General features: G+C 35.2%; 1 pseudogene; it reads left to right on the forward strand.

The window, feature by feature from the left end:
* Positions 1–12,225: 12,225 nt before the first annotated feature.
* LOC114204987 (elongation factor 2 pseudogene) lies at positions 12,226–13,509 on the forward strand (annotated as a pseudogene).
* Positions 13,510–22,413: the final 8,904 nt, after the last annotated feature.

Raw genomic sequence — 22,413 nt, forward strand, 5'->3', positions numbered from 1 at the left:
ACTGACTTTTGATATTGTTTGTGGGTTTGGAAAATGGGTGATCCAAACTGATTTATATGCTTTATTTCCATTAAAAATAAATATATTTTCAAATAAGAACACTGAAATAAACTGGGAGAAGATCCTTATAATGCATTAATAACAAAGGACTATATCTAGAACTACTGAAGATTAAAAAAACAAACAAACCATAATCCAGAATGTACTTTACCATGTGTATACACCAGAGATACTCTAGGATGATACACAAAAGTATGTAAGAGACCTTATAGTAGACTTAGTTACAATAGCAAAAATATTTGAAAACAACTGAAATGTTCATCAATAGGAGAATGGTGTACTAAAACAATGGAATTTTATACAGCAGTGAAAGAATGAAAAAAAGCTACTTATAAAAACACAGATAAATCTCAAAAATGTACTAAACAATAAAAAAATCTGTAGAATGATTTAAGTACAATATTTATTTAAGGTTGTAAAACTCTGAATCAATTCTATACACTATACTATTTTGAGATATATAATAAAAATAAACTGAATCCATGAGCGTTATAATTTTGATGGTTCTAACTTTTGGTGAGGGAGGAAGTGAAATGTGACCACTGACTAATACAGTGAAATTTGAATGTTATTGTTAACCATTTATTTCTTAGTCTGTATTGTAGAATTTGACAATAAGAATATTTAAAACAATTAAAAATAAAATCATGAGAGGAAATGGGTAAAGTGAGAGGGTTTTCTGTCCAGAAAGATAAATAGCTCAGAAATTTTGTTTTAGCAATAGGGAAGCAAACAAAATTTGAGGAATATAGTGATTTGCTAAGATGATAGCCTAATGTGGTGAAACAAAAGGAATTCTATGTGTAACAGGCTAGTGTATGGAAACAAGTAAAAATTATAACCAAAAACTTAGTTTTTGCCAGAAAATGCCAGAAAGCTTGAATAGTTGGGAGGGAAGGTGACAGTCCCAAGCCAAATCTATAAAGTATAAACTGATTGCAGGTATTTCATTCTTTCATATATTTTTTTTCATTCATGCATTTTTTTCATTTTCAACAAGACCCTGCTGAACCCCTCCAATATGATAGGCACTGTGGTAGATCTGTGCTGTCCAATACTGTAGCACCTAGCCATATGTGGTTATTTAAATTTAATTAAAATAAAACAAAATAAAAAAATAATTCCTGGGTTAGATTTCAAATGATCAATAGTGATTCCAAGTGATCATGTGGCTAATATAATGCCTACTATTTTGGAGAGCATAGACTTAGAAGATTTTCATCACTGTAGAAACTTCTATTTAATGCTGCTATTGCAGATGATAGGACTACAGCAATGAACAATATAGATTTTGACTTCTAACAGAGAAAAGAGAAAACAAAGGAAAAGATTATAAAAATGTATTATCATGTTAAGTAATAATGAGTCATTAGAAAAAATAAAGCACGTTAAGTGGATAGAGAGTGAAGGGTATGCTCTGATGAAGTGGCTTTCATAAGGAATCGTAACTATGGAAAGAAAGGCATTTCTATTTATTAGGAGGGGGTTGAACCAAGAAATGTGTGGCTTCATGAATGCCAAGATACACAATTGTTTTAGAAGAGAGCATAAAAGAGTTCTAGTAAGATAAGAATTTTGAAATTGTAATTGGAAGTAATAAATCAAGAAGGAGGATGTTATGACCTTTCCAGCACAAGTGGAGGGATAAGACAAACCAGTGGATGGATACTCCTACATTGTCAGAACAGGAGGAGGCCATGAAAGGCAGAGATGTGTTTGGTTTGTGGGTTTGGTGATAGGAAATTAGAATTTAAATCCAATTCCTTCTATTTCCTCTCTGAAGTAGGAGGTGATATCTTCCAAAAGAGAGAAGTTGGAAATACAGTTTAAAAAGAAATAAGGGTTGAAACTATTGATGTCTAAACTTTTTTAGCTTGAAATTCATATTTCCCCTTACCTACCATTTCATTCTTAGGACTCTATTCTTCCTCATACCCCCATTTATGGAACCAACTTCTCCATTCATTTTTCTCTAAGTGGAACCCACTCCAGCTCTGATAACCTAGCCCATTTCAGTCAACAAAACTCTAATTCTCATTCTCTCTTCTAGTAGCCTTATATTCTATCTAATGATGTAGCTCATGTCCTGTTTTCTCAGGAATCTTTCTTTGGTGGTAGTATACTGATAAATGTTTAGCAACCACCTTTCAGAACAAACACAAAAAACAAAACCTAATTTCTCCTATTTGCTGATTTCCATGGTATAAATCTTCTCACCATGATTGATTTCTAGCTACCTCACAGCCTCAATTGGCTTGCAAAATTAATTAAAATTTAACAGCCAGCTTTCTGGCAAAACCTGTGAAGGACCTGCATTTTTACTCGATTGGCAAGTGAATAAGCTAGCCTGCCCTGGTGATGAAAACAGCTTGAGGGTTCCAAGCAGTGACCAGGTCCAAGATGAATGAATGCTTTGGATAAAATTTAGCTGAAATGCTAGAGACATTTTTGTGGTTGTGAATTTACCCTTTTGCATTCGGACTGGTTCTAGAGTTAATAACTATCTACAATTACCATTTCTGGTTCATTCTAAACTTATTCCTGTCTTTAGGACCTTTGCAGCACTTCCTGGGTAACTCCTGCCTAAAATCTTTTGGCACATTCTCTCAGTTTATTACAATCAGATGTCACTTTCCAAAAAGGTCTTCTCCTTAGAATACTGCTAAAAAATAGACATCCTCCCACCTCCACGCTATCTCCTCCAGGTACTGCTCTGGTTGTGTCCCACACGATGTGATGTTTTATATTAATGATCATTGTCCAAAATTTTCTCTAAGTTCCACTGTGATGTATTCTTCTATATGGGTCATTTGTAATTTATTTCTTAATTTACACAAGCATGGGGATTTTGTAGGTAACATTTTTTTCTTTCCCTTTATTGGTTAATTTTTTTTCAGCTTTTTATTTTAAAATAATTATAGAATCACAGGACATTGCAAAGAAATATACAGGAAGGTTTTGTGCTTGTTTCAGCCATCATTCCCCAATGTTAATATCATAAGTAAGGATAGTACAGTAGGAAAAGCACAAACCATAGAGATTATTCAGATTTCACCAGTAATACATGCACTTATTTTTGTATAGGTATATAGCTCTATGGACTTTTATCACATGTGTAGCTTTGTGTAAGCACCACCACAATCAATATACATAACTGTTTATCATTAACACTCTCTGAGCTACCCTTCACCCACCTCTGGTGCCAGGCAACCACTGATCTGTTCTCAATCTCTATATAATTAATTTCATGAATAAAATGAAATTCTATAATATATAAACTTTTGAGATGGGCTTTTTTTTCAGTTAGCATAACTAATTTGGGGCTCATCCAAATTGTTGCATGTATCAATAGTCTGTTCCTTTTTATTGCAGGATTGTATTCTGTGTGGTATAGATATACCACAATTTGTTTCACCATTCTCCCACTGAAGGACTTTGGGTAGCATGCAGGTTTTAGCTAGTCTGTTTTTCCTTTTGTTTCCCTTGCCTCTGGAGACCTATCTAAAAAGAAGTTGCTAAGGCCGATGTCAAAGTTACTGCCTGTGTTCTCCTCCAGGATTTTTATGGTTTCATATCTCACATTTAAGCCTTTAATCCATTTTGAATTGTATGCTGTTAAGAAAATGTATTGTATTAAATCCATTTTTATGTATGGTGTTAAGAAAGTGGTTCAGTTTCATTTTTTTGCATGTTGCTGTCCAGTAAGTTTTAGTAGTATAAACAAAGCTCCTAAGAATATTATGTACATGTTTCTGTGTGAAAATAAATTTTTATTTCTCTGGGATATACGTTCAAGAGTGCAACTTCACGGTCATATTGATAAGTCAATTTTTAGTTTTAAGAAGAATTGCCAAACTATGTTCCAAAGTAGCTTTATCATTTTACATTCTAACCAGCAATGTATGGGTGACCCAGTTCCTCCACATCTTTGCCACTATTGGATGTTAAAACTATTTTGGTTGTTGTTGTTGTTGTTTTAGCTATTTTGATAGGTATATAGGTAGGTCACTGTGGTTCAATTTCCACTTCTTACTGCTGAGCAGGGGTGGGGGGTGTTCCAGCTCCCTATTAGGCCTCCACTGAAATCTTTGCTGGGAGAGGTAGGAGTGCCTAGTTACTGCTTCCTATGTGACCTCCACTGAACCCATGTAGAGGGTATAGCTTCATGCCTGCTGGGTTGTGGTGAGAGTTGTGATTCACCATTAAGCCTGCTCGGACACTGCCCCAGTACTTCATTATTGTGGAATTCCAGGCTCCCCACATAGTATTCACTGACAATGAAAGGGGAGAAGCTTGACTCCAACCATTGGGATAGAAGTCCTGTATTCCTATTTGGCTTCCTCTCACATTACCCCAGCAGGAAGACTAGGGTGCCTCATAACCATCTACCAAGGGTAGAAATAGTCTAGGCTCCTCACAGCACCTCTGAGGGGCCACAGTTTTTTCTCTGGTGTCTGGCTGCAGTAGAGAGGTTAGTGTCTAAATGTATTCTCTTGCTAAGCTGCCCTTTTCCTGGTCCCCTGGCTAGAGAGAGCAGGCTTTTGTTGGGAGATTTATTTGATCTGCACCCACTGGTATTTCTGGGTTGTTGGTTTCTTGAGCTTCAAGTTTAGGATATATGAAACTAAAAATCTTGGAAACTCACCACCTCATTTTTCCTCTGGTTCCAAGGTGCCTATCCAGGCTGCCTTCTTCCTTCCATCTCTCCACCTTTCAAAGTCTTCTTGTGTTTGTTTTATAGATAATGACTAGGTTTTTGTTATTGTTGTTGTACTTAGGGGAGGGAATAGGGATAAGTACACCCGCTCCATCTTGCTGAAAGTGGAGGTCAAGAGCATTGACTTTTATGCTTGCTTCTGTATTTTCCATCTTTTTATTACTGCATGCTTCATTCAAAGTCATTTTTTTCTGAACTTGTTTTACTAATTCTTTCTTCAGCCTTGTCATATCTGCTTTTGTTTACCAGTGAGTTTAGAATCGCAGATATAGCAGTTTGCAGTTCATGTATTTCTGACAGACTTCTTTTCAAATCTGCAGCAGTATCAATTTGCATAATTTTTTTCTGAAATTTTAAAATTTGAAGTTATATTTATAAATATGTTAAGCATAGTTAGGTGGTTTATATCTGGTAACTTCATTATCTAGAGTACCTTTGGGTCAGTTTGTTATCTTTCCTTTTTTGGTGATTTTTATTATCTAGTCTCTCTGTGTGTGGGGTTACCTTTGACTTTGTCCTGGGCAAGAATCACCTTAATTCACTTTCCTTATGAGAGATTCTGAGTCACCCAGATGATCTGTGACTGGGCTTCAATCTATGGGCAGTCTTCACATTGACTTTACTTCTGCTTCATTTTGTTCCTTAAGATATAGATTTCTGCGGTCTCAATCCTAGGAATGGGTCAATTTTCCAAGGCACCTATGCTTGACAGAATTTGGAGTCTATCTTTTGTTTCCAAAGTTTTGTGTGGCTGTTACAAGTACTGCCCAGGCTCTCGGCTGCCTCTCTCACATCGGATATTGCCCTTGGGAAAAGTGGCCTTACATGTTGGTCTCACCTCCGTGGATTTCTGTGTTCTACCCAATCTTGGACCAGGTTTTTATTATTACCTTGTTAGTTCTCAGATGCTTTCATGAAGATTTAAAAAATATGTTTTAACCATATTTTTGTTAGTAGTAATTTGTAAGAGCATTTTCCAAGTTACCCACTTCTACATTACTATAACAATTTTCTTCTTATATTTTTCCTGTAATTTTGGATAGAAGAGAAAATGATTCCATGTTTCAACTATAAGCTTCATTGAATTAAAAAAATTAAATTTAATTATGTACTTTTTTATAGCTTCCTTTCCTTTAATAAGTTGGTCTTGATGAAGTAGATTGGCTTATTCAAAGGAGCACTGGACTTGGGATTCATGCTTTTCTTTCATAGCACTCTTCCCTAAGCTGTCTTTTTACACTGAATGCATTTACTAATTTCAGTAAGGATTTCCTTATTTGTAAAATAAAAAAATGAACTAGATGATTTCTAATCTCTAAACTCTATGATGTTTTAGGTCTACAAATTAAAAGAGGTAGCTATTAGTTCTATGTTATAGAATTACTCTCTTTCCATTCAGTAGCTCAAACTTCTAATAAATACAATTTATAGGAATTACAGTAGAGTAACTCGCTAAATATAGGGATGTTGTCAGCAATGTCAAAACTCTGTAGGACAAAATATTTGATTTCTACATTGATAAATTGTAGAGAAAAGAAACCTCATAAAGAGAATTAAAAAGGAAACTTATAAAGAGAATTAAAAGACATTTCAGTTGAATGTTATCCTTGTATCATTACTCCAAAAAACTTTTAAAAACAGGAAAAAATATAAGACAATGAAAGAAATGTAAACACTGACTGCATGTTTAATGACATTAAGACAGTATTATTAGCAGTCTTAATTATATTTTGGTATTATTGCTATGTTTAAAAAAATTCTTTTTTTTTAAGATTTTATTTTTTATTTATTCATGAGAGACAGAGAGTGGGAGAGAGAGAGAGAGAGAGGCAGAGGGAGAAGCAGGCTCCCAAGGAGCAGGGAGCCCGATGCGGGACTCAATCCCAGGACTCCGGGATCATGACCTGAGCCGAAGGCAGACGTTTAACCATCTGAGCCACCCAGGCACCCTAAAAAAATTCTTGAAATATATACAAATGCAATACTATGACATTTGAGATTTGCTTAACTGTGATCAGGGTAGGTTAGACAGGGCAGTGGATGGGTATACAGAATTCAGATTGACCACTAGTTGAAATTGGTTGAAGGACACACAGAGATCCATTATACCCTCACCTTTGTATTATACATTTGACTTTCTCCATAATAAAATGTTTAAAAAAGGAACTGAGGGAAAGTAAAGAAGAGATAATGGTAAGGTTTAACTTTATCATAGGAAATTAAGCATTATAGGTTCCAGAATCTCCATAGGGCTTAGAGTCCACAGTTATAATGATAAATGCTAAAAAATCTAGTCTCCAGGCCAGATGTCTGTTTAAGTAACCAGCAAAGTAGAGAATCTAAGATTCCTTTTTAATGAGGACTTTTATATTCGGTGTTCCCAAAAAGGATCATAATAGTTCTTATTAGAAGAAGAGTATACTGTTGGATTTCCTTATATTTTTAACATAATTTAGAATTGATTTTTATATATTCATATCTACTACTAGAAACCTATCCTGACACTATCCGTTCTTGAATTGACAATTTTTAATGAATTTAAATATATATTACTTTTGATTCATGATATTTAAAGATCTTTCTTTCTAATTAGGTTTCAAAATATTGTAAATAACCATGCCTGAAAAGACAATTTCCTGTTCTAACACTGAAGGTGATCAAGCCAAGAAAGGTAAGTTTATCATTAAGTGATTTTCTTTGAAACTACATCATCAGTAAATACAATTAAGTAAATCATAGAAGTTAGCTACAAAGATAGTAGTCTTCTCCAGGACAAAGGGTCACACAATCAAACCCTCCTGGGATCACAAAGGTGAGGTAAATGAAAGGAGTAAGTCAGTTTAAGGAAAACCCCTGTCTGGATTATAATTAATTTCTTTTATAATTACTACTGAACTAAAGTATAGGCAATACAATGTATAGGTAGTACAACAAAGCCAGCTCTTACTGACTCATGTGAGCCATTCACATACATCTCAACTCTACTCCACTGATTTCTTGAAACTGTCTGGTTGTTAACAACAGCTAGTTATTAAAATTTACCAGCACCCAATGAAGACAACACAAAATTAAAAATGAAAAATACTTGATAATTCTATATTGTAAATTTTATTAGATTTTATTGCATTACTTTGCATTCTGAGCCCCAACATTTTTTACTCTGCATTTTGTTAGCAATATTATGTCTCTGCATGATATAGAACAGAGGTCATGGTGATTAACATAACAATAAATGTGTGGCTTGAAAAAAAAAAAGGAAAAAAAAAAAGAACAGAGGTCAACAAATTACAGTCCATGGGCCAAATTTGGACAGCAGCCCTTTTTCTACAGTCTAAATGCTAAAAATGGTTTCACATTTGTAAAGAGTTGTAAAAACAAAAAAGAAAGAAAAGAGGGGAACAAAAAGAAACAAAGAGGTCTATGCAACAGAGATTGTATATGGCCCACAAAACCTAAAATTTTTACTATCTGGTCCTTTATAGAAAACATTTGCCAATCCTCAGTATAGAATTTTGCCGTGAGTACTTTACCTGGGAACAACAGTCTCTGTAGTTCATTGATAGTCAAGTTATCCATTGTTGCACTAATCCTACATAATAACCAACCAAAAAAATGCAGGTGCATTCAGCATCATAAACGTTCATTTTAGTTCACCTATGCAGGAGTGTGCTGGATAGTTCTGCTAATCTCAGGTGGGCTCAAGATGGCTCACTCATACATCTGTAGTAAGCCATAGGTCAACTAATCACCCCTGCTAATTTTGCTCATATGTGGTTTGATCTTTCACAGGCCTATGGCCTTGGCTGGGAAAACTGGGCTGATTCATTTCTGCACCATGGTGTCTCTCCTAGTCTTCCAGTAGCTTTGATCTCATGGCTTGAGAGAAGGAACAGAAGCTCACAAGGCTTCTTGAGGCCAAGGCTCAAAACTGGCATACTACCATTTGTTGTATTTTATTGGCCAAAGTCACAGGACCAGCCCAGAGTTAAGGGGCAAGGGGTTAAAGTCCATTTTTTGATGACGGATGCTACAAAGTCACACTGGAAAGGAAGGGGAACACTGTGAGGAAAAACTTATCGGTACTATTATTTTAATCCAGCTACCACAATTTTATTTGAGGTTACAGAAGAAAGCAATCATTTAGTAATTCCAAACATGGTTGAGGATATTGCACAAGGGTTTTCATGTAGAATTACCAATCTTGAGTAGGATTTTAGTATTCATCACATTTTACTTTCACAGTATTTCAATAACATTGGTTTTTAACTCTTTATTCACTCTACCAATTTTAGTTGAAAAAAATGTCATTTCACGGTCATAGTGTTTATGTACTGCAGTTTAAGCAAAAAAATTTCATTTTTGGAAACTGATTTCAATCTCAGATTAGCAATATGGACCATTATTCACTTAAAACAATTTTCCCAAAGATACAATTTGGAAAGAAGATAATCAAATCATACTTGTACATATCTCTTGTTTAAATACTTGGAAAAGGACTTTTCAAACTTTTTGGATTACAATGTTAATTAAAAACTAATAGTTTGTTCCAAGACTTTTGAGATCTAAGCTGATGATTTCCCTTTGAATGACCTGACAAAGTCTATTTATTTTGAATTGCAACAGAAACTGACCAGTCTACACTGATTTGCAAGCAAAAACTCCTATATGTGGTACATCAGTAAAAAGTTAATCGTGTTAAGAAAGGCAGGCCACCTATCTTTAGTCTATGCAATGGAGAGATGTACACAAATATAACCACATACCACATTATTTGATGGAATCTGAGTGTTCTATGATATAGGTTATTTCTGTACATGCATATGAATTGTAAAATAATATGTTAATCAACTGTCTTTTGGTATTTGCTTAGTAAGTTTAGAATATTTGTATTTAAATGACATTAGAACTAATATTTCGAATGTTGGCATAAATACTGATTATGGATTAAAATTAACTTCTATCTCTTTGGCATCATACCATCATTAAGCTCCCCATTCTCTGTGTAAATCAACCAACTACTACAGAGAACATTCAGCTCATCAAACAAAGCATTGAGATGTCTATGTTCAAACTACAGATATCTATCAGATCTCAGTGTTTATTGCTATGTCTTGGCAGATTTCAAACTTTTAAGCCCAAAGCAATCTTTGCTGGATGATGTACTGAACCTAATTATGTACCAACCTTTGAAAATATTTGTCATTATATCTGTCATTAATATCATAAGAACACAGTGTGAGGTCTTATTTATTAACTTCCACCAGATGACATTCACCACAATACTTTTCTTAACATCAAAAATAAATCCTTTCCTTATGTTGTATCAGTCATCATGAAACTACTGTGGTCATATTAAAATTATTATGCTATAAATAAAACATACAGAATTGGATATTCTGTGCTCTCAGCTGCAATATATAATAAAACAAATTATTAAACGTTTCCAAATTGTTCTGACAAGTCACATTCAGATATTAAACACGCTGACCAACAGTATTTTCAGATGACTCATGTTTACACATGGTTAGCTCCAGGATAATAATTTCTATTAAAATTAACAGTACCTTTTTACAAACTTACCACCTGTAATGTTGTGATTTTTAAGCGATATTTTCATTAAGTACAAAACTGCATTTCATGGCAGTATCACGTATTTATTTGAATTATGATACTGGTACTGCATTAGTTTTTCTGTTTCTTGTATTCCATACAACAGGCAGACGCTGTGCTATTTTTTTTTTTTACAGATTAGTGTCTTATTTGTTGGAATAGGAAATGTTTTGTACATTAAAAACACCTGTAACATATATGTAAAGTATAAAGAATACTGATAAAATTGATTATCTGTGCACTCATGACCCACATTAAGAAATAGGACCCTGAGTTTTCTCACCTCTCCCAAATCACATTTAGTTTTGTACATTATATATAAACATGCTGATACTATACATATATATTTTTATACTTTTAATCTCATATTACAATTTTAACTGTCTTATTAATTCACTAATAGGTCAGATCATCTGAAAATAATGAGGTTTGATTTTTACTTTCTTCCCATTATAATTTTATCACTTTCCCTCTTCTATTGCTTAGTCTAGATCCTTCAGAACCTTATTAAATGAAGCAATAAAAATATGCACATTTACCTTCTTGTTCCTGATTTTTAGAATGAGACTTTTAATGTTTCACCATTAAATGTGATGGTATTTTTGAGGTTATCTTTATAACATACTATAAATTATGAATATGTATTGAATTTTATGAATGCTTTTCCTACATCTATTGAAATTTTTCTGTGATTAAGTTTTTCTTCTTTAATCTTTAAATTTAATGAGTTGCATAGATTTTCAATTGTTAAACTTTTCATTCATGGGACAAATTTATTTTTTTAATTTTCTTTTCATATATTGCTGGATTTGATTGAATAGTCATTTTGGTTAAGATTTTTGCATCTATGCTCTGGAGTAACATTGGTCCCTAAGTTTTTTTACTTACCTTGTTTTAATCTGGTTTGGTTAGCAAGGTATTTATAACTTCACAGTTGGATTGGGGAAATGTTTCTTCATTTTCTATTCTCTGAAAAAAATAATATTTTAATTAATTTTCTTGAATGTTTACCTGAATTTATGTCTTAATTTTTAGAGACACGAACTATTGATATTAATTATTTATTGGTTATAGGACTAGTTAGGCTTTCTGTTTATTCTTAATTCACAATTGGCAAGTTATAATTTTTTCTTTTAAGAATTTTTTCATTTGGTTAAATTTTAAATATACTGATAGAACACTGCTAATACCTTTTACTTTTCTATCTCTCTACATTCAGTTATTCCTCCTTCATATTCATAATATTGTATTTGTGTCTTCTTTGTCTTGATCAATTTTGCCAGATGTGTTTATCTGTGCTAAACTCTTCAAAGTGGTAATTTCTGATCTTTTTAACTATCTCTAGAGTTTTTTCTGGTTGTTGGTCTGTTTTCTATTTTATTAATTTCAGATATTATTACCCCTTTTCTTCCTTCTACTTTCTTTGGGTTTGTTTTTTCACATATTCTTAATCTAGATGCTTAGATCACTAGTTTTTAGATCTTTTCTAATATCATTATTTAAAGTCGCAAATTTCCCTTGAGATATCACAGAAAGTATAAAAAGGACTGCATTGTCCAATCAGACTCATTTGAAGCAGAGATTTACATAGCATGCAGCTTACTAAACGCTGTTCTGGGTAATATTGTTTAACTTTTTAAAAACTTATATTCACATATCATAAAATTCACCTCTTTAAAGTGCACAATTCAGTGTTTTCAGTATAATCAGAAGGTTGTGCAGTAACTATCAACATTATTTAATTCTAGAATACTTTCATAACCCCTAAAAGAAGCCCTATACCATTAGCAGACACTCCCTATTCCCCCCTCCACCCAGCCCCTGGCAACCACAAATCTATGTGCCTTGTTGGTAATATCATAGGTCTAGTGTGCGTTGACTAATTCCTGCCCAAAACTGGTACCATCACTACCCTGGAGGACACCCACAACACGCAGGTGATGATGTTCAGTGTACGGTTTGTCATCACTTTCATGGGGGAGGCTAAGAACACTGCAGACTTACCCAAGCTGGTGGAGGGGCCGAGGCAGCTGGCCAGGTCGGACCCCACAGAGCCGTGCATCACTGAGCAGTGTATCCTGGAAGCACACAATCGCTGGTGCCAGGGAGCTGCACCAGGAAGACCTGCCTGAAGAACCTGGAGGAGGTCTACACCGGCATCCCTACCAAGAAATCCGACCCGGAGTCAAAGGTGCTCTGCCTGTCCAAATCCCCAAACCAGCACAATCTGCTGTACGTGAAGGTGTGGCCCTTCCACGATCACCTGGCAGATGACAGCAACCAGGGCGAGGTGTGGGCCTGCAAGTAATTGAAGGAGCAGGCCACTGGCCGAAAAGTATGAGTGGAACCTGGCCTAGACTGGCCTAGACCCGCAAGATCTGGTGCTCAGGGGCGGATGGCACCGGCCCAACATCTTCAACATCACCAGGACTGTACAGTACCTCAACAAAATCAAGGATGCCGTGGTGGCGGGATTCCAGAAGGGCTGCCAAGCCAGGAGAATGTGCGAGGAGGCGTGTGTTTTGACATCTGCGACGTGACGCTGTACGAGGACGCCATTCAGATCCCGCCAGGGCGTGGCACCGCCTTTAGTGCAGTGCACAGACAGCTGGCGCCGGCGCAGGGAGCCCATCCAACCTGTGGAGCTCCGGGGACCGGGGCAAGTGGTTGGCGGCCTCTACAGGTTCCTCAACAGGAAAGAGGGTCACATCTTCAAGGAGTCCCTGGTGGCTGGCACCTCCATGTTTATCGTGAAGGCCTACGGCTCCTGAAGGAGTCCTTTACTTTACCATCGACCTGCGGTCCCACCGGGCGGCCAGGTCTTCCCCCACTGCGTGTTTGGCCACCCGTAGCTCCTGCTCAGGGACCCCTTCGATCACAGCGTCCGCCCCCGCCAGGTCGTGGAGCGCAAAGTCCCGCACAAGGGCATTTCAGCCCCACACAACTTCCGGGACAAATTGTGGGCGGACCTCCCGGCAGCGCCTGCGCCCTGCCTTCAATGGACTGCAGCCGCGAGTGGTCGCGTTCCTCGGAGGGCCCCTGTAGGCTGTTGGGGTGCCATGAGGCGCAGCCTGACAGCTTTCTGGGGTGCACACGGTGCCATCGCTCAGCATAAGCTCTGATGCCGTTTCTTTCAGTATTTATCTCAAGATTTCAGAGGTAACAGAAATGCCCTCACAACTAGGATTTATTTGGCCAGTGGGGGTGGGGGAGGCCAGATGGGACGCCATTCTGGACATTCCATATGAATGAATTTGTGAAATACTTGGCTTTGTGTGTCTGTCTTCTATTAAACTAGAATTTTGTCAAGGTTCCGTTTTATGGCTGAATAACATTACATTGTATGAATATTCCATGTATTGTTTATGCATTCATCACTAGATGGATATTTGGGTTTCCACTTTGGGGCTATTATGAATAATGTTCTTAGTGTTTGAATACAAGCTTTTATGCGGGCATCTGTTTTTATTTCTGTTGGGTATACACTTGGGACTGGACTTGCTGGGTCATTTGGTAACTTGATGTTTAACTTTGAGTAATTGCCAAATTTTTTTCCATAGCAGCTGTGGTATTTTATATTCCAAACGGCAGTATATGAGGATTCCAGTTTTTCCACACCCTTGTCAGGGCTTGGTATATTGTTTCTTGTTTGCTTTTTTTTGTTTTTGTTTCTGTTTTTTAAATTATGTAGCCATTGTTACTGGGCATGAAGTGACATTTCATTGTGGTTTTGATTGGCATTTCTCTAATGACTAATCATGGGAGGATCTTAATATGTGCGTACTGGCCATTTGTTTATCTCTGGAGAAATGTTTAAATTTTTTGCCATTTTAAAACTGGGTTGTCTTTTTTTTTTTTTTTAATCCTTAAATTGCAGGAATTCTTTACGTATTTCAGAAACGAGATCTTTACCAAATATACGATTTGCAAATGTTTTCACCCATGGTAGGGGTTGTATTTTCATCTTCTTGATAATGTCCTTTGTAGGACAAAAAATTTTATTAGATGAAGCCGGTGGATCTAATTTTTAAAATTGCTTGTTCCTTTGATGTAACATCAAAGAAACTATTGCCTAATCCAAGGTCACAAATGTTTACACCTGTTTTCTTCCAAAAGTTTTTATAGTATTAGCTCTTGCATTTAAGTTTATGATGCATTTTGAGTTAATTCTTGTATATGATTTATGGTAGGAGTCAAAATTTGTTCTTTTACATGTATATCCCCAGTTGCCCTAGTACCATCTGTTGAAAAAGAGACTTTTTTTTTTCTCATTGAATAGTCTTGGCACCCTTGTAAAAATCAACAGACCATAAATATGGGTTTATTTGATAAATCTCAGTTCTACTCCGTTGATCTACAGGTCCATTCTTATGCCAGTACCGTACTGTGTATTATAGCTTTGTGGTAATTTTTAAAACTAGAAGTATGATTTCTACAACACTGTTCTTTTTGTTTAATCTGAGTCTTTTGCATTTCCATGTGAATTTTAGGATCAGTTTGACAATTTCTGGGGAAAAAAAGGCTGTTGGAATTTGATAGGAATTACATTGAATCTGTGGGCCAATTTTAGGGATTTGGGCATCTTTACAAGATTATGTCTTCCAGAATACTCATACAGGGTACTTTTGTATTTACTTAGGCATTAATTTTTTTTGACAATGTTTTGTAGATTTTGGTGAAGAAGTCTTGCACATCTGTTAATTTTATTTCCAATCAAAAAGCATCTTTCTGATTCTTTTTATTTCATTTTTTTTGTCTACTTACTGTGGCTAGAATCTCCAGAACAATATTGAAAAGAAGTGGCAAAGTATAGATATGCTTGTCTTTTTCCTGACCTTAGGGGGAAACTTTTATTTTTTACCATAAAGTGTGATGCTTGCTGGGGATTTTTCACAAAGGTTCTTTATCCTATTGAAAACACTTCTCTCTATTCCTATTTTGTTGTGTGTTTTTACCATGAATAGGATTGAATTTTGTCAAATACTTTTTCTGCATCTATTGAAATGCTTGTGTGGTTTCTTCCTTTATTCTGTTAATTGGTACATCGCATTCATTGATTTTCACATGTCGGAACATTTCTAGGATAAATCTCATTTGGAAATGGTGCATAACCTTTTTTTTTTATGCTGTTGGATTTGGCTAGTATTTTGTGGGGATTTATATCCTAATATTTTTCTTTATCTTTGGATTTAGTTTGTTCTTTTTCTTCGGATGTGACCAAAGTTATTTCATATAGACATAGATAGCTACATATTTCCCTCTGACCATTGATTTTACTAAATTTATGTGTCTAGTTGTGTTGTCTTTTTGTTTTTATTCATCTCAAAGTATTTTCTTGTTTCCCTTGTGATTTCTTTTTTGACCCACTATTTATTTAGGATTGTGTTTAAAGTTCACATATTTGAAAATTTCCCAAGTTTTCTTTGGTTATTGATTTCTATTTTTAACATTGTAGTCAAAGAAGATACTTTTTGTGATTTCAACACTATTCAAATGTATTGAAACTTATTTATGGCATAATATGTGCTTTATTATACAAAATGTTCCATATGCACTTGAGAAAAATGTGTTTTCTGCTCTTAGTGAAATATTATATAGTTGTTTCTTAGGTATAGTTGGCTTAAAATGTTTTCAAGACTGTTTACTTGTCTATTTTCTGTCTAGTTGTTTCATCCATTATTTAAATTAGGCAGTTGAAGTCTCCCACTATTGTTGAATTGTCTATTTCTTTTTTCAATTATGTCAGCTTTTACTTCATTTTGAGTCTCTGTTGTTAAGTTTGTATATGTTTATAATTGTTATACCTTCGTGATGGATTGACCCTCTTACCATTATAAAGGGTCCTTTAATTCTAGTAATAATTTTTGTCTTAAAGTCATCATGTGCAATTCTATGCAGAAACATAACTTTATAATTCAATCACAAAAAGTTTTTTTTCTCAGTAAAAAAATAATTGTTTACAGTTTTTCTGTATAATTCTTATTTGGTTATTTTTGGATAAATTTAGATCATTCATATATATTATAGTTATTTGACTAGTGCTATCGTCTATCATATTTTTACTTTTTCAACACTCATATCTTTTATGTTTTGCATATTTTTGCTAAGAATTTACTTTTGCCTGGGGAGGAGCAAGATGGGCGGAGGAGTAGATCTAAATTTCGTCTTGTCCCAGGAATTCAGCTAGATAGGGATCAAACCATTCTGAACACCTAGGAACACAAAAGGAGATCGAAGAAAAGAATAGCAGCAACTCTGAACAGAAAAGTGACCACTTTCTGGAAGCAGGGACCCAACAAGCGGCAGATCCGGGGAGACTCCACTTCCTCCCCCGGGAGGAGCGGCGCGGGAGCACACCGCAGGGATCTGCTGTGTTTGGAGACACCACACTGGGTCGGGTGCCAGAGATAGAAACGCTCGGTCACAGGCCAGGTGAGCACGGAGTATGGCCGGAGACCGGGGAGACGGGAGTGATTACTTTTCTCTGGAGGTGCACTGAGGGGTGGGGCCCCGAGCTCTCGGCTCCTCTGGGCGGAGATTGGGAGGCCGCCATTTTCACTCTCGTCCTCCAAAGCTGTACGGAAAGCTTGCCCGGAACAAAAGCTCCTGAGAGCAAACCCGAGCAGATTACTTAGCCCGACCGGCAAGGGCAGGGCAATTCCGCCTCCGGCAAAGACATCTGAGAACCACGGCAACAGGCCCCTCCCCCAGCAGCCAGCCAAGACCAAGTTTACTGATCATTGAGAACGGCAGAACTCCAGCACTAGGAGAATATAGCACAAAGAATTCGTGGCCTTTTTCCCCCGGATTCTTTAGTCTTTCAAAGCTAATTTTTTTTAATTTTCTTTTTTTTGAATTTTTCTTTTTCCCTTTGTCAAACATCTTGTCAATCCCTTTTGTTAAAGATCTTTTTTATTTTTCATTTTTAGAGTTATATTCTATCCCTTCAGAGTAGTTAACCTTATTTTTGGTATATATATATAAAATAAGTTGTTTTCTCTTTAAAGTTTTGGGATATAGTTTCTTCTAACAGACCAAAATATACCCTACATCTCTAGTGTATGGCTTTGTTCTAGTTGCCTACTTGATCACATTCTCTCCCTTTTTTTTTTTAATCCTTTCTTTTTTTCAATCAACTTCTCAATTCCTTTTATAAAATCTTTTATAATTTTCATCTTTACAGTCATATTCCATCCCTTCATCGTATTAAACCTTATTTTTGTACATATATAAGTTTTTCTTTCTTTAAAATTTTGGGAAGTACTTTCTTCCAGCAGACCAAAATACACCCAGAATCTAGTGTGTGGCACTAATCTATGCACCAGCCTGATCATATTTGATCATATTCTGTTTTTTTTTTTCTTTCCCTTTCTTTTCCCCCAGTTTCAGGTCTCTTCTGATTTGTTTAGTGTATATTTTTCTGGGGTCGTTGTTACCCTGTTAGCATTTTGTCCTGTCATTCATCTATTTTCCTCTGGACAAAATGACAAGATGGAAAAAAAATCACCTCAAAAAAAAAGAACGAGAGGCAGTACCGACTGCCAGGGACCTAATCAATATGGACATTAGTAAGATGTTGGAACTAGAGTTCAGAATGATGATTTTAAAGATACTAGCTGGGCTTGAAAAAAGCATGGAAGATATTAGAGAAACCCTTTCTGGAGAAATAAAAGAACTAAAATCTAACGAAGTCGAAATCAAAAAGGCTATTAATGAGGTGCAATCAAAAATGGAGTCTCTAACTGCTATGATAAATGAGGCAGAAGAGAAAATTAGTGATATAGAAGACCAAATGATGGAAAATAAAGAAGCTGAGAAAAAGAGAGATAAACAGCTACTAGATCACTAGGGCAGAATTCGAGATAAGTGATACCATAAGATGAAACAACATTAGAATAATTGAGATCCCAGAAGAAGAAGAAAGAGAGAGAGGGGCAGAAGGTATATTGGAGCAAATAATAGCATAGTACGTATAACATTGTGTAAGTATAGCTTGTACAATGTGATGATTTAATACATGTGCATATTGTGAGATGTTTACCACAGTAAGATTATTGAACACATACTTAAGTTTACATAACTACTATTTGTTGTTGTTGTTATGGTAAGAACATGTAGAATCTTTCATAGCAACTTAGTTATCTATAATCACCATGCTGTATATTATATTTCCAAAACTTATTCTTATAACTGGAAGTTTGTTCCCTTTGACTGAACATCTCATTTCCCCACTTTCCAGCCCCTGGCAACCACTGTTCTATTCTGTTTCTATGAGTTTGGTGGCTTTTTTAGATACTACATATAAGTGAGATTATTTGGTTTTGTCTTTCTCTGTCTTACTTCATTCAACATAGTTACCTTAAGGTCCATTCATGTTGTTTCAAATGACAGCATTTTCTTCTTTTTTATGGTTGAACAATATCCCATTGAGTTTACATATATGTGTATATATACATATATATATGCATATATATATATATGCACCACCAAACTCATGTATATATATGACATATATATCATTGTATATATCTATATGTCTATAGTATATATGTGTGTGTGTGTCTCTCTCTCTCTCTCTATATATATATATATCTGTATATGGACGCTTAAGTTGCTGTTGTGATAATGCTGCAGTGAACATGAGGGTACTGGTATCTCTTTGAGATGGTGATTTCATTTCCTTTAGATATATACCCAGATATGGGATTGCTACAGCACATAGAAGTTCTGCTTTTAATTTCTTGTAATAGCTATACAGTATAAATTTATATTTGTACCAACAGTGCATGAGGATTTCCCTTATCTCTGCATTTGATGTCTCTTGTATTTTTGATAATAGCCACTATAACAGATAATGAGATGATATCTCATGGTGGTGATTTGTAGTTCCCTGATGATCAGTGAGGTTGAATACCTTGTCATGTACTTGTTGTCCATTTGTATGTCTTCTTTGGAACAACGTCTACTCAGGATCTTTGCCATTTTAAAACTGAATTATTTGTTTTTATGTTACTGAGTTATATGATTTCCTTATATGTTTTGGATGTTAACGAATTATCAGATAGATGGTTTGTAAATATTTTCTCTCGTTCTATAGGTTGCCTTTTCATTATGATGTGGTTTTTTGTTTTTGTTTGTTTGTTGTTTTGTTGTTGTGCAGAAGCTTTTAAGCTTAATGTAGTGCCACTTACTGATTTTAGTTTTAGTTGGTTGTGCTTTTGGTTTTTAGTGTCATATTGAAAGAATCCTTAGAAGATGTCAATTCCAATGTCAAGGAATTTTTTCTCCATATATTCTTTTAGGAGTTTTATGGTTTCGATCTTACATTTAAGTGTTTAATCCATTCCAAGTTAATTGTTGTGAGTTGTGTAAGAAGATAGGTGTCTGGTCTCATTCCTTTGCATGTGAGTATCTAATTTTCCCTGCATTTTTTATTTATTTATTTATTAAAGTGATAAATCTTTGATTTATTTTTATTTAAGTGTAACTTTTATTTTATTTACAGTGTTACATAGTTTCAGGTGTACAATATAGTACAGTTCCATGTATCACCCAGTGCTCATCACAAGTGCCCTCCTTAATCCCCATCACCTATTTAATCCCCAACCCCCATCTTCTCTGGTAACCATCAGTTTGTTCTCCATAATTGAGAGTCTGTTTCTTTGTGTGTCTCTCTCACTCACTCTCTCTCTCCCTTTGCTCATTTGTTTTGTTTCTTAAATTCCACATGTGAGGGAAATCATATGGTATTTGTGTTTTTCTGACTGACTTATTTCCTTAGCATTATACTCTCTAGCCCCATCCATGTTATTGCAAATGGCAAGATTTCATTATTTTTAAGGCTGAATAGTATTATAATATAATATGGTAATGGTATTTATGGCCGAATATATATCACATCTTCTTTATCCATTCCTCAGTTGATGGACAATTTGGCTGCTTCCCTATCTTAACTATTGTAAATAATGCTGATATAAGCACAGGGGTGTGTGTATCCCTTTAATAGTGTTTTTGTATTCTTTGGGTAAATTCCCAGTAGTGCAATTGCTGGATTGTAGGGTAGTTCTATTTTTAACTTTTTGAGTAACCTCCATACTGCTTTCCATAGTGGCTTGACCAGTTTGCATTCCCACCAACAATGCATGAGGGTTCCTTTTTTCTCCATATCTTCACGAACACCTGTTGTTTCTTGTGTTTTTTATTTTAGCCATTCTGACAGGTGTGAGATGATATCTCACTGTAGGTTTGATTTGCATTTCCCTGATGATCAGTGATGCTGATCATCTTTTCATGTGTCTGTTGGCCTTCTGTATGTCTGCTTTGGAGAAATATCTATTCCTGTCTTCTGTCCATTTTTAAATTGGATAATTTATTTTTTGGGTGTTGAGATTTATTAGATCTTTATATATTTTGCATACTAACCCTTTATCAGATATATCATTTATAAATATCTTCTCCCATTCAGTAGGATGCCTTTTGGTTTTGTTGATTGTTTCCCTTGCTGTGCAGAAGCTTTTCATTTTGATGTAGTCCCAGTAGTTTATTTTTGCTTTTGTTTCTCTTTCCTTAGGAGAAATATCTAGAAAAAAGTTGCTACAGCCAGTGTCAAAGAAGTTACTGCTTGTGTTTTTGGTGTACTTGTAAATAGGATTGTTTTCTTAATTTTTCTCTTTCCGCTGCTTCATTATTGGTATATAGAAATGCGACAGGTTTTTGTACATTGATTTTGTACATCCATTATGATTTTTTTCCTGCGACTTTATTGACTTGCTGTGGCTAGGACTTCAAATACTGTGTTGAATAGAAGTGGTGAGAGTGGACATTCTTGTTCCTGACCTTAGGGGGAAAGCTCTCAATTTTTCCCCATTGAGGATGATGTTTGCTGTGGGTTTTTCATATATGGCCTTTATGATGTTGAGGTGTGTTCCCTCTAAACCTACCCTGTTGAAGGTTTTTATCATGACTGGATGTTGTACTTTGTCAAATGCTTTTTCTGCATCTATTGAAATGATCATATGGTTTTTATCCTTTCTCCTTTGCATCCTGAAAATAAATCCTATCTGATTGTGGTGATTAATTTTTTTAATATATTGTTGAATTCAGTTTCCTACTATTTTATTGACAATTTTTGCATCTTTGTTCATCAGGGATATTGGGCGATAGTTCTTTTTTTAGTGGTGATTTTATCTGATTTTGGTATCAAGATAATGCTGGCCTTACAGAATGAATTTGGAAGTGTTCCTTTTTGTTTTTTTTGGAATAGCTTGAGAAGAATAGGCATTAATTCTTCTTTAAATGTTTGGTAGAATTCGCCTGTGAAGCTATCTGGTCCTGGACTTCTGTTTGTTGGGAGTTTTTTGATTACTGATTCAATATCTTTGCTAGTATTGGTCTATTCAAATTTTCTATTTCTTCCTGTTTCAGTTTTGGTAGTTTATATGTTTCTGGGAATTTATATCTTCCAGGTTGCCCAATTGGTTGGTATCTAGAATTTTATAATATTTTCTTATAAGTTTTTGTATTTCTGTGGTGTTGGTTGTTATTTCTTCTCTCTCATTTGTGACTTTGTGTCCTTTCTCTTTTCTTTTTGACAAGTCTGGCTAGAAGTTTATCAATTTTATTAATTTTTTCAAAGAACCAGCTCCTGGTTTCATTGATTTCCTCTATTGTCTTTTTAGTTTCTATATCATTTTTCTCTCTACTGTTTATTATTTCCTTCCTTTTGCTGATTTTAGGTTTTGTTTGTTGTTCTTTCACTAGCTTGTAAGTTTAGGTTGTTTATTTGATTTTTTTTTCTCACTTCTTGAGGTAGGCCTGTATTGCTATTAACTTCCTTCTTAGAACTGCTTTTGTTGCATCTCAAAGGTTTTGGGCCAGTGTGTTTTCATTTTCATATGTTTCCATGTACTTTTTTATTTCTTTTTTTTATTTCCTGGTTGAAGTATTCATTGTTTAGTGGCATGTTTTGTAATCTCCACACATTTGTGTTCTTTTCAGATTTTTTATTATAGTTGATTTGAGATTCT

This window comes from Eumetopias jubatus, unplaced genomic scaffold (genome assembly GCF_037043125.1).
Source record: "Eumetopias jubatus isolate StellerSeaLion01/CBP00866 unplaced genomic scaffold, mEumJub1_p1.0 scaffold_16, whole genome shotgun sequence".
NCBI classification, from domain to species: Eukaryota; Metazoa; Chordata; class Mammalia; order Carnivora; family Otariidae; genus Eumetopias; species Eumetopias jubatus.